The sequence below is a fragment of the Sorghum bicolor genome, chromosome 6 (assembly GCF_000003195.3).
Source record: "Sorghum bicolor cultivar BTx623 chromosome 6, Sorghum_bicolor_NCBIv3, whole genome shotgun sequence".
Classification (NCBI taxonomy): Eukaryota; Viridiplantae; Streptophyta; class Magnoliopsida; order Poales; family Poaceae; genus Sorghum; species Sorghum bicolor.
Window position 1 is genome coordinate 2,981,079 of NC_012875.2, and position 15,869 is coordinate 2,996,947.

Sequence of the window (15,869 nt, forward strand, 5' to 3'; positions counted from 1 at the left end):
CTCAGTTTGTAACCGAAGAATAAAATCTCAAACATGAGAAAAAGCCTCCTCCTTACCCTCCATGAAAAACACCCAAGAGTAGCGAGAAAAGTCATCCACATTCACTAGAACATACCACTTCCCTCCCTCTGACCGAACCCGAGCCGGACCAACTGTGTCCATATGAAGTAGCTCACCGGGTCCCTTGGTCATGACCTGAGTCACAGGAGGGTGAGAAGCGGCAACCATCTTCCCATGACGACAAGGGTGACAAACCAATTCCTTCTCAAATTTCAATTTGGGCAATCCTCGGATTAAGTCAAGTGAGCTCAACCTAGCTAGTAAGTCAAAGCTCAAATGACCAAGTCTCCTATGCCACTTCCAAAGATCAGAAGAGGGTCTGACCACAAGACAACGAGAATAGCCAAAAGAGTGAGAAAAATCAGCTCAAAAGACACGACCAAAAGGGACAATCTGGCAAACAAGATTTCCCTAAGAATCAAGAACTCGAGACAAACCAGTCTTAAAGCGCACCTCAAAACCATCCTGAAGGAGTTGCGAAACCGAAAGCAAATTAAAATGCAAATTTGAAACCAAAGCAACATCCTTCAAGACAAAACTCTCATTGACTCGAATGGTCCCACGAGAAAGCACCTTACCTTTGCTATTGTCCCCGAATGTGATGTACTCCTTACATTGCACGGGGTCGAGGCTGGAGAACCATTTTGAACTTCCGGTCATGTGGCGCGAACAACTAGAATCAACAAGCCACGTGTTCTCCAGGCCTCCGATCTGCATCAATAGAAAGACATGGGGTGAGCAAATGGCACAACACTGGGGTTAGTAAACTGTGAAGGATACCAGTGTTGGGTCATTTGCCCTGGAAAAGTGTTAGGAAAAACACCAAGCATGCCATGTCCCATTTGAGGAAAGCAATCACCACGAAAGGGAAAACGTGGTCTGCTAGAGCTGTGGGATGGAGAAGCAAAGCCACCGCCACGAGGTTCAAAGTCATATTGATCATAACCTGAACCACGTCGGGCACGACCACCACGTGGTCTCGCAACCTGAGGCCTAGCACCTTGAGGCATTGCACCTCTGGGCCTAGCACTGCGCCTCTGAACAGGCGGCACATGTACGCCATGGGGTGGGCGGTACATGTTCTGGTTGTTCAACTCGTACTCTCGCCGCTCATCTCTCTTCCTCCTAAAGCAAAACTCAGCAAGGTGACCATCCCTATGGCAATACTCACAGTGATACCTTACCTCTCTCTTGGGTGGTTGTTGCTTCACTCTTGGTGGCTTTTTGGCTTTAGGAAGGGGATCCTCAGAGATGTTTGGTAGAGTGTCAAGTGGGTTCCTAAGATGATTAGGTTTTGGAATCCACACTTGTTTCTGAGGTGGGGATTTTGGAGGTTCTTCAAACACTCCATCTTTGACAGTGGGTTTGGAAAGCTCAGGTGGAGTGAATTTGATCAACTTGGGAGTAGTGGATGGTTTCTCACTTGGGCTCAAACCACTAAACTCACCAACCTTGCCATAAAGATTTTCACCCTTCCCACCTATAGCAAAGCCTACACCCGAAGTGCAAGTTTCCCGCCTGAACTGGCTCATCATCATGCCCAACTGTGGCTCACTGCTAGACACCCAGCTCAAGATGGACCGAAGGTATGTGTTGTCTTCCTCGAATCTCATCTTATCATGCTTGCAAGACTCAAGCTCTAGCACCAAACTCTCACAACGTGCACACTTAGCAATAGTGCTATCTGAACTGGCCTTGTCAAGAATAGAGATCTTGGCATTCTTCTCTGCCAGCTCAGATTGCAAGCCCGAGCAGGACTTGCACGCACCCAACAAGACAGGCCTAGCCTTCAGCTCACCATACTCATCAAGCAAAGTAGCATACTTAGATTGCAATTCAGAGAAGTTAGACATATGAACAGCACACTCATCGCACTCTACTTCATCTGACACAACCACAGCACACTCCTTAGCAACCTCAAGCTCCTTAAGCGCCAACTCTAGCTTGTCCTTAAACTCTTTCCTCTCACGGGCAGCACGCTTAAGCAATTTATCTTGACTAATCAAGGTGATATTCATGCTGTCAAGCTCAACAACAAGGTCATCGACAGAAGGAGGTACCTCGGAGGTGTCGTCATCGAAGGAGACCTCATCCTTGCTGGCCTTCACCTCTTCATCAATCGCCATGGTGCAGAAGCCTCCGTGAGTGGAGTCAGCGACGAAGCAAAGACCGGTCAGCTTCTCCTCCATCTTCCTCTCAGACTCATCGTCACTCGAGGGAGAAGAGGAGCGGTCATCGCCAGAGTCGTTGTCGAGGTCGCTGAGGGAAGCAAGGAAGGCACGCTCTTGCGCCTTGGCTTTCTTGCGGTACATCTTCTTGAGCGCCTCCTTGTCGAAGCCCTTCTTTGACTTGTACTTCTTGGAGGTGTAGTCGCGCTTGTCCTTGCGCTTGCTGGAGTCGTACTTGTCGGAGGAGTGCCTGTTCTTCTTGGGGCAGTGGGCGACAAAGTGGTCGAGATCTCCACAGTTGTAGCAGCCCACCTTTTGATCACCGCCCCGGCGGTGGTTCAAGCGATTGTTGTGGAACCGCGAGAACCGGCTGATGATCAACGCCAGCTCGTCATCCCCAAGGGTCTCCAGCTGCTCCTCTGAAACAGACACCAAAGAAGACAAGGCAAACGACATCTGTGAAGGGTTAGCAGATGAACTTGAACTGTTACCTGAGACCAAGGCCATAGTCGGTGCAGAGGGATTCTTGAGCTTGGCTTGGGTCTGGTAGTCGATCTCGGTGGACTTGAGCTTGCTGAACAGCTCGTCCACTGTGATGGTGTCGTAGTTCGAAGACTCGATGATGGCGGACACCTTCACATCCCATACCTTCCGATCTAGGGCATATAGAAGCTTGAGAGCCCTCTCATGATCGTCATAAGGTAGTTGTGCCTTGTTTGCTCGCATCTTGTTGATGATCGTCTGAAAGCGAGAAAACATGGCATCGATGGACTCGCCATCAAGCTGAGTGAAGTTCTCGTACTCTCTCTTGTACGTCTCATAGAGTCTGGTTTTGACATGGGCTGTACCCTCGTGATAGCTCTGAAGCCTCACCTAGATCTCTCGAGCAGTAGCACAATCAGAGACACGCTCGAACTCAGGAAGCGAAAGACTCGAGAAAAGAACAGATCTTGCTCTTCTATTTGCGTTGTGCCGATCTTTTTGATCTTGCGTGGTTCGAGCACGGGGTTCAAGCACAACGAAAGTAGCATCCTCGCAAATTTCCCAAACAAGCCAATCAATCCCCTGGAGATGGACAAACATGCGTATTTTCCAATAGGGATAATTTGTTCTATCGAAGAACGGTGGTTGACCGGAACCACGCTCCATGTCGCATTCATGGATCACGGACCGATTAAGGTGGAATGATCCTTAACCGGCTCCGATACCAATTGAAGGACCGAAAACAGCGACCAGAGGGGGGTGAATGGGAGCCTCAAATTTCTTTCGAAATATTTAGCCACTGTCCCAAAATCACTGCCAAACACAAGGACGTTTCAAAACTGAAATACTCAAGCCAACTAGTGACAAGAGTATCTAGAAAAATTCTTTGTAACAACAAGAAGCTAACACAACAGACAGAACACGAATCGGAGTACAAACGATCAAACTACTAGCGAAACAGGAAATCATGGTTGGAAAAATTGGACAGAAAATTTCCCAAAAAAATTTTCGCTCAGCTGCACAAGCATGTTACTTCGGCACAGCTACACCTGACTAAGCCTCCTAGCACCAATCACAGAGAAGAAAATAAATTCACCACCGTGAATAGCAAACAAGTAGAAGAAGTAAATTAAATCTTCAAATCAAGGATTAACCAAGGATTGCCTGAAGCTTTTTACGGAAGCAAATAAAAGCTTTTGACCAAATGCAAACTAACAGAAATAAAATCACAGGCTGCTGCAATTTGCACAGAAGCTAGCAGCGATCTGCTCTGTTGACCAAAAAGCTCCTGCTACTACTGGATTGTATGCTCTTGCACCTGAATCAGAACGGAGGAAAACTGAATAAGCAATCTTGGAAATGGTGGACTGCAACTAGGAGATCTGACTCAAGAATCGTCTAGAGAACAAACACAGAGACAGGGACATCTGCTGCTGTAGCTCTGCGCCACTTGCAATTTGCTCGATAGGAGAAGCTGCCAAGCTGCTGGGCACGAGCGAACTGGAACAGCGAAGCGGATGGCGGGCGTCCACAAAGACCTGCTGCAAGTGCTGCTCAATGAAGCGTGCACGGCGCCTGAGCGCACGGTGCTGATAGCACTGCTGCTAGGATTTATTCGCTCATGTCCCCCATGCTGCCACAGAACCAACAGGAGCTCGACAAACGCAAGAACAGAGAAGAACAGAACAGAAAAGAACAAAAAAAAACGAACGAGAAACTGATCAAATCATCATGGATCGTTCCCAGATTTTGCACAGACCAAATTCAACAGGCCACCAAACTATTCCCAGAAAATCAATGTCTGAGATCGATCTAAACTCCAGAAAAAGTAGATCACAGCTAGGCACGAAAATAGGAGAAAATGAAGAACATAGCCACTGCTCAAATCTTCACGTCCAGAGGACAACAAGAGGTTAGGGCCTCCATTCCCAACTCGAAAAATCTCAGATCATACACGAAATCACAGTTTGTGGATCTCTCTACTAAAGAACTAAAGAGGAAGAAAACCTACTGAAAACCTACTGGAACAGGAAGACAGGAGGGAGAGAGCCGGAAAAAAGATGGGAGAGAGGTGGAGAAAAAGGGTTAGGGGAGATGGGGGACTCCCCGGCTTATTTATCAGGCATATTACATATTCCCCAAATACCCTTAGATATTTTTGAGCGAACTAGCTAGCCCCAGGGACATTCTAGTCCAACTCGACATGACCTAAATCCGACGGCCACCGCGCCTCCTCACCGGTAGCCTCGCTCTGAAGCGATCTCACCAATGCCGCCACGTGCCACCCGTCCGCATCGGGACCTCCGCCCGGGTTTTGAGGCCCAAACCCGCGAAACCCACCGCGAGTAGCGTACTCCATACGCTTCCCCGCCACTCGACACGTGTCACCGCCATCCTCGACCGGCCGGCCCGCTAAGTCCTCCTGAGCCTCGCTCGACTCGCGTCCACCGTCTTGACTTGGTCAACACGGTCACTCTCATGTACACTTGCACTTGTCGATGTCCCGCAGCTGGTCATCCAGCCTCCTGGTCCGTCGGTCCAAGCCTCACGTCCATCCTTCACCGCTCCAGGTCCATCGGCACGGCACGTCTCTACTTGACCTTCTCCTCGCCATCAACCACCGCCTCCGAGGTCCACAGCTGAACACCACAAGCCAAGAGACATGTCGTACACATAGCTTTCACCATGGTAATGTTAGTCACCAACTCAACCTATTCGTGGATCACGTTGACAATCACTCATCACAAAACGTACCACAAGGGTACTTCTCGACCTTGTGTTCGCAATTTAACGTGGCAGTTAAAGACAGTCAAGGAAAACTATAATTTCCTTCGAGGTGAAGGGCAGCCAAGGAAACAATACGGTCTAGAGTATTTCCTTGGAGGTTCACTACACCACAACCTTTAAACAGTGATGGACAATCTGTTGCTGAAAGGGATATACAACAATGTACAGTCCGTTGCTAAAGGCTATAGCGACGGACCCCTACTGTTGCTATTGAAGTCGTCGTTATATATATATAGCAACGGACATCATATTTAGCAACGGACAGTTCGACAGTCCAAACTTTAGCAACGGATAGTCTGTTAACGCTTTTAGCAACGGACAATCCATTGCAATAAAAAACTTTTAGCAATGAACAGTCCATTGAGATCAATTAAATATGAGAAAAAATAATCCAGATGTATATAAAACTGTAGTAAACATTCATCAGACAATACTGAATGAAATACACAAATGGGGACATCCACCATACTCATTCATCAGCATATATCAAATAAGAACACACAAATGGGCACATTCATCTATATATCAAATGGGCACATCCATCTACATATATCGAATCATGTCACTAAGTTGAAGCTTAATTGTTTATATCAAGCCAACATACAAGCACATATAGTAGCTATTAGGTTCGAGTACAGAAGCCAAAACTACAAGTCCAGAATTGCTTCCAGCAACTTTCCTACCATCAAGCCAACAAGCTTGCACCTTAGTCAACACCAGCTAGTAAACAATGCTAATAGTTTAGCCAAAAGCCATCAGGTTTGAGTCCAAAAGCCAACACTACATGATTGTAGTCCAAAATTGCTCCTAGCACCCTTTATGCCATCAAAACCAGCAAGCTAGCACCTAGGTCAGCACCACTTAATCTAACCAAGCTAGCACCGCCTAGCATCTCTAAGACGATCCTACCTTAGGCTGCGTTCGGTTGCTATGGTTTTGGTCCAGGAACCATTCCAGCTTATCAAAACTATATAAATTAATGAAGCAAAACCATCTGGAATCATTCCAGGCACCCAAACCGGATCAACCGAACGAGCCCTTAAGAAGATCTGTGAGAACTAGCAACACCCTTAGAAGATCTTGGTTGCTGACTGCATACCTTCAGCTGTCACAAGTATCATTAGTTAGGAACTGTAGATACCACATTAAAATGAGATAATAGAATCAAGCTGACATTACTCGATTAAATGGCCAGGCAATGGGCATCTTTATAGCATCACCTAGAGTCTTGATTTTAGCATAAGGGCGTGGCACTAATGTTTCACGTCGAAGGACAACATTCACAATAACTTCACAATATTTTGTTCCAAGAGCTTCACCCGCTAGCTTATTGTTTGGATTAACTGAAGCAACAGTTGCCTTAGCCACTTTTTCATTACCCGACGAGGCAAATAAGATTACCTCATTTTCAGCCTGAAGTAGATGAACTTATGAGAAATGGATAATGCTAGGTTGAGCAGATAATAAATCACAAGTATAAAATTTGCATGAGAGGTTGAGAAGATTACAAGTGCATCATGTGAAAAGTGATGGACATCATTCCTTGTTGATGTTGTAATGTTCATGGCAGGCGAGGTTGTAGGGGCTACAACATGTTGATTGGCGTCACCATCAGGTTCCTCATTACAATTTTCATTCTCCACATAGTCATCATCTTCTTCACCATGAACATGTTCATTACCCTCACCAAGTTCAGATCTTGGGCTCTACATCAAGCATAGGAAGAACAATCATAACAAAGCAAGTGCTGAATGTAATATGACAATTAAGACATGTTAGGTACTAAAATTCAGATTAGTATCACAAAAATTTAGATTTGTATACAAGGACCATTCTGTGAAAAAGCTTTTTGAATTACTTTACCATGTGTTATCTTGAGTTAGAACCATGTTGTGAGTTTGTTTCGACATTTAAAAATTCTCGTGCCATCATTTGCTCCTCCCTTTGTTTCATTTCCAAGATACTTTGTCGCAGCACTAGATTGTCACTTTCAGCCTTTTGGCGTGCCAAAACTTGTATTTGAAGCCTTGTCGATGAGTATGCCTTCAGACCTAGGGCACCAATGTCTTGAGGAGTTTGTCCTATACCCAAACAACGGACTCTACCCCTTGGCTCCTTTTCTCCACAAACAACAGCAAAAGCATCACCTTGCTGAATTGCCTTGTCCTTCAACTCCGGATAGATTTCAACAACTTCTTTTAGGGAATCCTAGGAAGAATGAATATGTATGTTTACAAATCTTTGACATCAAATAATTTACATAATACTTCAACTCAAAATCTAAGATTACTATGGTTATTACTACTACTATATACTACAACAAACTAGTGTTGGTCCATGCTTTCTAGAAAAAACTTACAATTACTGATGTTGCTGGCCTTAAAGGCTCTCCATTTTTTCATGTATGTGTTTTTATATAGACTTCATCTCTTCGAGGAGGACGCCCAAGTTGCTGACCCTACAAGTTTTTAATCTGGACATGTCAAAATGGCCCAAAAATGATCCATTCAAATGAGGTGACAATGATAAGAGGATGTACCAGTTTATGTGCAGCAGAAGCATAGCTCACACTGCCTGATGTATGAAGAAACTTCAACTTTGCATGATTGTTTTTCCTCTTTCCATCAGAGCCTATGATAAGAAGTGTTATTATTACTACTACTACTACAATAAATATACAGACTACTACAAGTCCAATAGAAGTAACTACAAAAACAGATTCATAGTAGTTAATCCTTACTTTAGACTCAGGAGACCTCCAATATTTGAGAAGAGAATCCAATTCATCATCATCTATTCTATTACCATGTAAGTTCTTTAATTGTTCATCAGTCAATGTTTCATCAAAAATTTGTCGTTTAAGGTTTGCCTTAAACTGCCTCCATTTTGCTCCAGCACTAGCCATAACCCAGTCCAAGGATGCATCATTTATATCAAATCGTTTCTGGAAAGGCAAGAAAATAATTCAATCAGTATGGAAGAAGACATGAAGAGCAATGGCACAAATTCCACACAAATATCATAACAGTATATAGATAGTACCTTTATGTCATCCCAAAGTGCCATCTTCTTTTTAGCATCCACAAGCCTCCAATCAGCGCATCCAACTGGCAACATTTTCCGTGATAGAATTCCAATAACACTAGAAAGCTTCCTATAATTTTCTCCAACAGGCTGCCCTATTGACTTTAGTTCTATTTTAATTTTAGTCATTGTGCCAGGTTCTTTTAATAATATATCATCCATTCTACTGAGACTCCTTCCGCCTTTCCTCTTCTTTTTTGTATTACTATGCATATCTGCAACTATAAGGTTCATCAAGAAATAGCTACAAGATTACAAAGTGTGATAATATGCTACGAAGGATAGAGGTGCAGCAAGCAGACATTCAGAACTAGTACTTTGTCAAACAAGAGCAGCCTAGATTTGTAAGAACTATTAGCAGATTGTAGGACTAGGACAGCCCCAACAGCTCCAATTGTAGGACTAGGACTGTATTAAGTGGTAACAATTTAGGAGGTGTGGAAATACATGATGCGAAAATCACCTTCATTGTCACTTAAGAAGTCTCCAATTGTTTCACAGTCAAGAATTTCCTCATTTGCACTTGCAATCTCAGAACTTTCTGTTTCAGGCCTTGGCCGCAAATAATGATTGTTAGGTGCTCCTTCCCTTGTGCTCTGAGTTTTCTGTAGGAACATCATGTGATCGTGAATTAATCATCTACAAATCTGCATGTACTATTCTACCATGATAATGCATTGCAGGAACATTAGGCTAACCTTTATTCTTTTCCTAGCTTGAATTAGCTGCACTATGTCTTTCATAGAAGGAAGATTCAGAGATTCGAACTTCTTTTTGTTCCTTGCACATTGTGCTATTTTCTGCAGCTCATACGGATTGATAAAGGCCTCCTTATTGTTTCCTCTTGCGCTTGACATTTTTACTCCTATGAAGGAACAAACAAGTCAGCCAATTTTGATTAAGCATAAGTGCAACTATTTTGCAATAAAAGAATAACAAAAACATAGCAGCCACACTGTGGAAACAAGACTTACTTCTTAGATTGTTTTCTAGGCTTTTTTGGGTCAACAATTATACCATCTATATCAGTTCTAACAGCAGGGATAATCCCATTAACAATATCCACAGTCACACCGACATTTAAATCAGGCAATGGCATAACTAGTCCATTGCCATTTTCAATGTGCTCAATCTCCAAATTATCAATGTCATAGTAGTCTCTTGGTTTTGATTGAAAAACAGCAACCCACTCAGTATCAGTTCCATCAGGAACATAGAAGACTTGAACTGCCTGATGCTAGAATAAAAGGCTCATCTGAAATTTTTCCACCGGTATTGAATAAATGCTTAAAGTTGACACTGGTGACCCCAAGTTGATCGGTCTTAACTCATTTACCTTGCACACGGTTGTCAACCCAAACACACTTGAAAAGAACCACATTACCTTCGTGTGCATAATTGAGTTCAATAATATCCTTTATAACTCCATAATAAGTTTTCTTTCCCATTACGAAGTTATTATTATTTCCACTTTCAAAGCATGTTGTCTCTGCAACTAGAGCCACCCCACTATTTTAGACAGACCTACCTGCATCATAGGAATCTGTGTGGAAATTAAATCTATTTATTCTGTAGCTACTATACTTTCGTGCAGCCATCATTGGCATCTTAGCTAAATTTTTTATCTCATTTGGTGCTTCCTCACACATTTCTTCCACCTGAGGTTAAACAAAATACTTTGCTTAATTACTAAGATATATGTGAACTAGTCAATAACATGTGTCAAGCTCTTTTCCTACTTACATGTGACCTAAACCACTCATGAAAGGATTCATGCTGCATGCGATTGATATATCGCTGATTTCGAACTCCAATTGAGGTTAGATATTGAGCATACTTGCCGCACATGTCAATTTGTAAGATTATGATCCATGGGAAAGTAAACATGTGATGTCAAGAGAATTAGAAACTTACTCCAAGTAAGGTTCTATATTAGCATAGTTGAATAAGACATATCTATGTGCCTGAAGCCATGTCTTGTGGTCTAAAGTCACCATGCTCTTCCCAGCCAGACCACGACCAGTGCTATTAAATAAAGTTGTACTTGAACTTTCTATGTGCAGCCCCTCATTAACTATAACTGCTCGGTAAAATTGAGTTGACCCATGTAAATAGCGGGCACAAAGTGTAAGGCTGTCATAAAACAAAGAACCCTCCATAATTGATCCCTCCGGATGGCTTTTTGTACGAACACTACCCTTAAGTCGCATCAGAAACCTAGACACATATAATAGCCTCATCACGTTGAAAAATTAGTATGTATGTAGCTTATTTCTTAAGTTCAAATCTGCCAAAGAAATTACCTCTCAACGGGCCACATGCTACAAAAATGTACTGGACCAGCCATTCTTGCTTGGGCAGGAAGATGAACCATCAAATGTACCATCATGTCAAAGAAAGATGGAAGCAATATAGCCTCAAGAAGGCTCAAGGTTTCAGCTATATCAGCCTCTAGATTATCCATGTCACTTTTTCGAAAATAGGTGCAGAAATCTTCTTAAAAAAAGACTAACACGAGCAACTGCAGCAGTAACTATCTCTGGCAATATTTTTCTTACAGCTAGCGGTAATAAGTCTTGTAGAACAATGTGGCACTCATGACTCTTTAGCCCAAACACCTTTTTCTCATTAATATGGACATTATGTCGAATATCTGATGCATAACCAGCAGGGAACTTTACATCTTTTAGTACTTCATAAAATAATTTCTTCTCATCAGAACTCAATGAATATGGCGCTGGTGGTATATAAAATTGGTCTTCAATTTCAACAGGGTGAAGGTCACTTCTAATACCAAGAACTTGAAGGTCCAAGCGAGAATTAAGATTATCCTTAGATTTCCCATCGGTACCCAGAAATGTATTAACAAAGTTTTCATAAACATTTTTCCCTATGTGCATGACATCAAAGTTATGGTGCATCATCAAATCATTCCAATATGGAAGTTTGAACCAAATAGATCTCCTCTTGAAAATAACTAGCGGCTCCCCTTCCTTGCATCTCTTGCTTGCTGGTTTTTTTTCCAGATGGATCCTTGCCATAAACTGTAACATGATCTTTAGTACACTCTAAAATTTCCTCTCCAGAAAGTGGAGTCGGTGCCTGTCTAAGCTCGGTTGAACCAAATTTCTGCTCATCAAACCTAAATGGGCGCTCTTCATGCAAGAACCTACGATGACCCATAAAGCAAGTCTTGGTGCCATTACCAAGTCTAAATGAACATATATACGAGTGGCAATCAGGACATGCTGCTTCACCAGATGTAACACAACCAGACACGTATCCTAGACCTGGGAAATCTGTAATAGTCCATAGTATTGCAGCACACAACTGGAAATACTCTCCCTTTGAAGGATCATAAGTTCTAACTCCTTTGACAAACATATCTAACAAATCCTCAATAATTGGCTGAAAATACACATCCATATTATGACCAGGAGCATTCTTCCCAGGAATCAAAAAGGAAAGGATGAAGTTTGATTGCTTCATGCACGTTGAAGGTGAAAAATTTAATGGTATACATATACCGGGCCAAATGCTATAACTAACATTCTGGCCCCTATATGGATTAAATCCATCTGTGGCAAATGCCAGACGAATATTGTGGCTGTCCTTAGCAAACTGTGGGTGTTTCTCATCAAAATCTTTCCAGAGAGGAGAATCTGCAGGATGCCTAAGAAAATCATCTCTTGTTCGCTCCTCATCATGCCATCTTGTAAGAGTTGCTATTTTTGATGATAGAAACAACCTTTGGAGACTCTTCTTTATTGAAAAGTAGCAAAGAACCTTCTTAGGAACCCTATAAATATGCTTTCCATCTAGACTGTTCCTAACTGATTTCCACCGTGAAACCTCACACTTTGGACATGAATTAGAATACTTATGCTCCTTCCAGTAGAGAATGCAATCATTTTCACATGCATGGATACTAATGTACCCAAGACCTGTGGATTTAATTAATTTTTTAGATTCATGGAAGTTTTTTCGTAGTGCTGAACCCTTTGGTAATGCATCATTAAGAAGATCTAGTAGGAGGTCAAAACTTCTATTAGTCCATCCTCGAAGAAGCTTGATGTGAAGCAATCTAATCAAGAAACGTAGTTTCTTATGTTTCTTGCAAGTAGGGTACAACTCTTGGCTATTGGCTTCTACCAACTTTTGCAGGGCTCGAAGGTCATCACTAGGCTGCACAGCAGAACTGTCATCTTCAAAATCCCCTCCATCATCTAGACCACCAGCTAGGTCCCTAAGCAATTCAGATATTTCATCATCTTCAACCTCTTCAATAGGGACAGCACCCTCACTATTCCCAGGATTCACATCGGATGAACTAGCTTCTTCATGGAAGTTCCATGTTGTGTACCCCTTTAAAAACCCATCACATATCAAGTGTTCACGTATATCACATGCCTCTCTCCAAAATGAGTTAGCACACTTTTTGCAAGGGCATAATATCTTGTTTCCTATCGCTGAATTTTTAAATGCATAAGCTATAAAACCATTGACACCTTGTATATATGCCTTTGTGTGCCTACATGGGATTCTTATGTTAAATTCTATGTCAATTAGATTAAATCTAAGCAGTTAAGAAATAGTTCTTGTGTGTACCTAGGCTCATTCTCAATCCATGTTTTATCCATATACCTTTGTGGGGGGAGCAAGAGGCTTTCTTTATATATATATTTCCACACTAAAACATCACACATCAATACAAAACCACAAGACAGATTATGTAGCTTAGAACAAGGCAATCAGACAGTCATGAACGAGAACTAGATAAATAAAATCTTACCGTTTCACAAAAGCTACCACGACCAACAACTTCGCAGCAATGAAGGCCAGCTGCTATGATTGTTCTAGAAAATTAGAAATCCTTGCAAGATATTCACCACCTCCTTTACTAAAAAAAGTAAGGCAAAATAAAATACCAATTTAGACCAATATTCAAAGTGTAGGACAAAAGTAAATGATCTGAGAAGTCATGCTGATGTTTACCTCTTTAATAATCCCTTCAATATATGTTGCTGATGCACAAACAGGATGACCCTACAAGGTACGTTATTAGTTATTAGTACAAGTGCAGCAAAAGCAAAGGGAATTCGAGTAGTGTAGGTAGCTACAACTACTAACTTGAGCATATATTCACTAAGATTAAACAAGCTGCTCCAACAAAGAACAATCAACAATAGAACTCAATAAGATTAAACAAGTTGCTCCAACAAAGCATCATCTAATATGACTTCTCCACCAAATCAAAATAAACAAATAATTGAGTATGCCAAGATTGAACTGGATTACTTTTGTCAACCAAACAATTATTTATGCCATGCCTTTTATCCCCCAAAGACATTTTATTCATGCCATGCTATTTATCCCCCAAAGACACTTCTCTCTAGCATAAGAAAGAGAGACAGACAAAAATAGAGATGTTAACCATTCCAGATCAAGAGGCACCAACATAACTTAGCTCATAAAATTCCTTTTCTTGGTTTCCAAAATTACATATTGTAACTAATATGTAATATGTCGAAACATAGTAAAAGTATTATTAAACTGAATTGAAAAGCATCATCTAATATGTCTTAAAATAAAATCTGCAATTATATAAAATAAGTCCAAAAATCTTAAAACTAGATTGTGAATCACAAGCCACATCCACTCCAAGTACAGAGGCAGGAATACAACACTCAGGCACTGGTTCATAGTAATTGTGATACTGGGCAGATGGGGATCAAATTTTGGGGAATAAGATTTGGGGGCATATCACCTGGCACACCTCTATCGATGGGTCGATGACACTTGGTGAAATAGATGCGTGCTGGATGAATTTGCCGGATGGGGGCGGCGTGCTGGATGAAGCCGAACGAGCGTCGGTCGGGGCAGCGTGCTAGATGCAGCCAGCGGGCGTCGGCCGGGGCGACGGGGTGGAGGCGGTGGACGCAGGCGAACGGGCGACAGCCGGGGCGGCGTGCTGGACGCAGCCAAAGGGGCGCCGGCCGGGGCTGCGTGCTGGATGCAGCCGGGCGGGCGTCGGCCGGGGCGACGAGGTGGAGGCGGGCGTCGGCCGGGGCGGATGCGTGCGTCGGGCGTCGGCAAGGGTAGTACGGTGTAAGGGCGGATGAGGCAGACGCAGGGGCGGCGGGGTGGATTCAGGGCGCAGGGGCTTGAGTGGCCTTAGGGTTTAGGTCATGGGCCAAAATTTTCACGGGACGGGCCGAAAACTTCGCGCCACTGGATATTTTATTTCGCGACAGACGGTCCGATTCAGTTGATGACATATAGCGACAGACGATCCAACGTAAATTTACAATAATTATAGCAACAGACCGTCCATTAAAGTATTGAAATTCAACAACGGATGCTCTGTGGGGATCCTTTAGCAACAGACCGTTCAATGCTAATATTTATCTTTAGCAACACACATCTGATGCTATTTAAGTGTTGTGGTATAGTGGTTGCCAACCCTCAAGAAAACTACTTTCCTTGGAGGTCGTTTGCCCTCAAGAAAACTTTCTTTCCTTGGCGGTTGCAACATTTCCTTGGCCTTTTAACAATTAAGTCTAGTCATAGTTTCCTTGGCGGCTAGCCTCTAAGGAAAACATTCTTGAGTGCCAAAACCGACAAGGAAACTAATTTCCCTTAGCTTCTATTTTTGAGTGCGTTTGCTTGAGGGTTTTGTTGGGAATATGCCTAGAGGTAATCATAGAGATGATGATATTATGATTGTATCCATGACATATATTATGAGTTCGATGAATATTCATAATAGACAAACTTGTATCGATTAACAATTATATGAATTGTTTGTGAAACTCTTTTACTTGTATGGTTATTCTAAAGTTGTCCCTGGTCAGAGTTCGTGTGAGGACACACATGAATATTAGATTAACATATGTATTAGTTGATGACTATGTTTCATAAGTCATAAATATAGAGATGTCAAACTAATAATGTGGGCACATGTATGACATGGGGTTGGACTAACCCAACGTGAGATGTTATTATTATCTCTTTATGCATCATGTACATTATGTCCTTAGATCTGAGATTTGTTTTATGTTCTCAACATGTGAAACGACCTACTTAGGGACTATTAAACGCTACTCCGTAACAGGGTAGTTATAAAGGTGGTCTTCGGGTTTGTCGGGAAACATGCTGTGAGACATAGATAATCAAGATGGAACTTGCCCCTCTCTATGTGAGAGAGATATCACTGGATCACTCAAGTGATTGGATCAACAAATGCATGGCCGTGCTTGGGTTAAGGGTTAACCCACGAGTTGAACC

The 15,869-nt window shown here is 42.5% G+C and overlaps 1 long non-coding RNA gene across 1 annotated transcript; it reads right to left on the reverse strand.

The window, feature by feature from the left end:
* Positions 6,713–8,092, reverse strand: LOC8083401. Its single transcript, XR_002453759.1, has 5 exons — positions 8,038–8,092; positions 7,858–7,956; positions 7,362–7,706; positions 7,007–7,204; positions 6,713–6,911 (listed from the first exon to the last, which is right to left on the reverse strand). It is a non-coding gene; the product is annotated as an uncharacterized LOC8083401 (long non-coding RNA).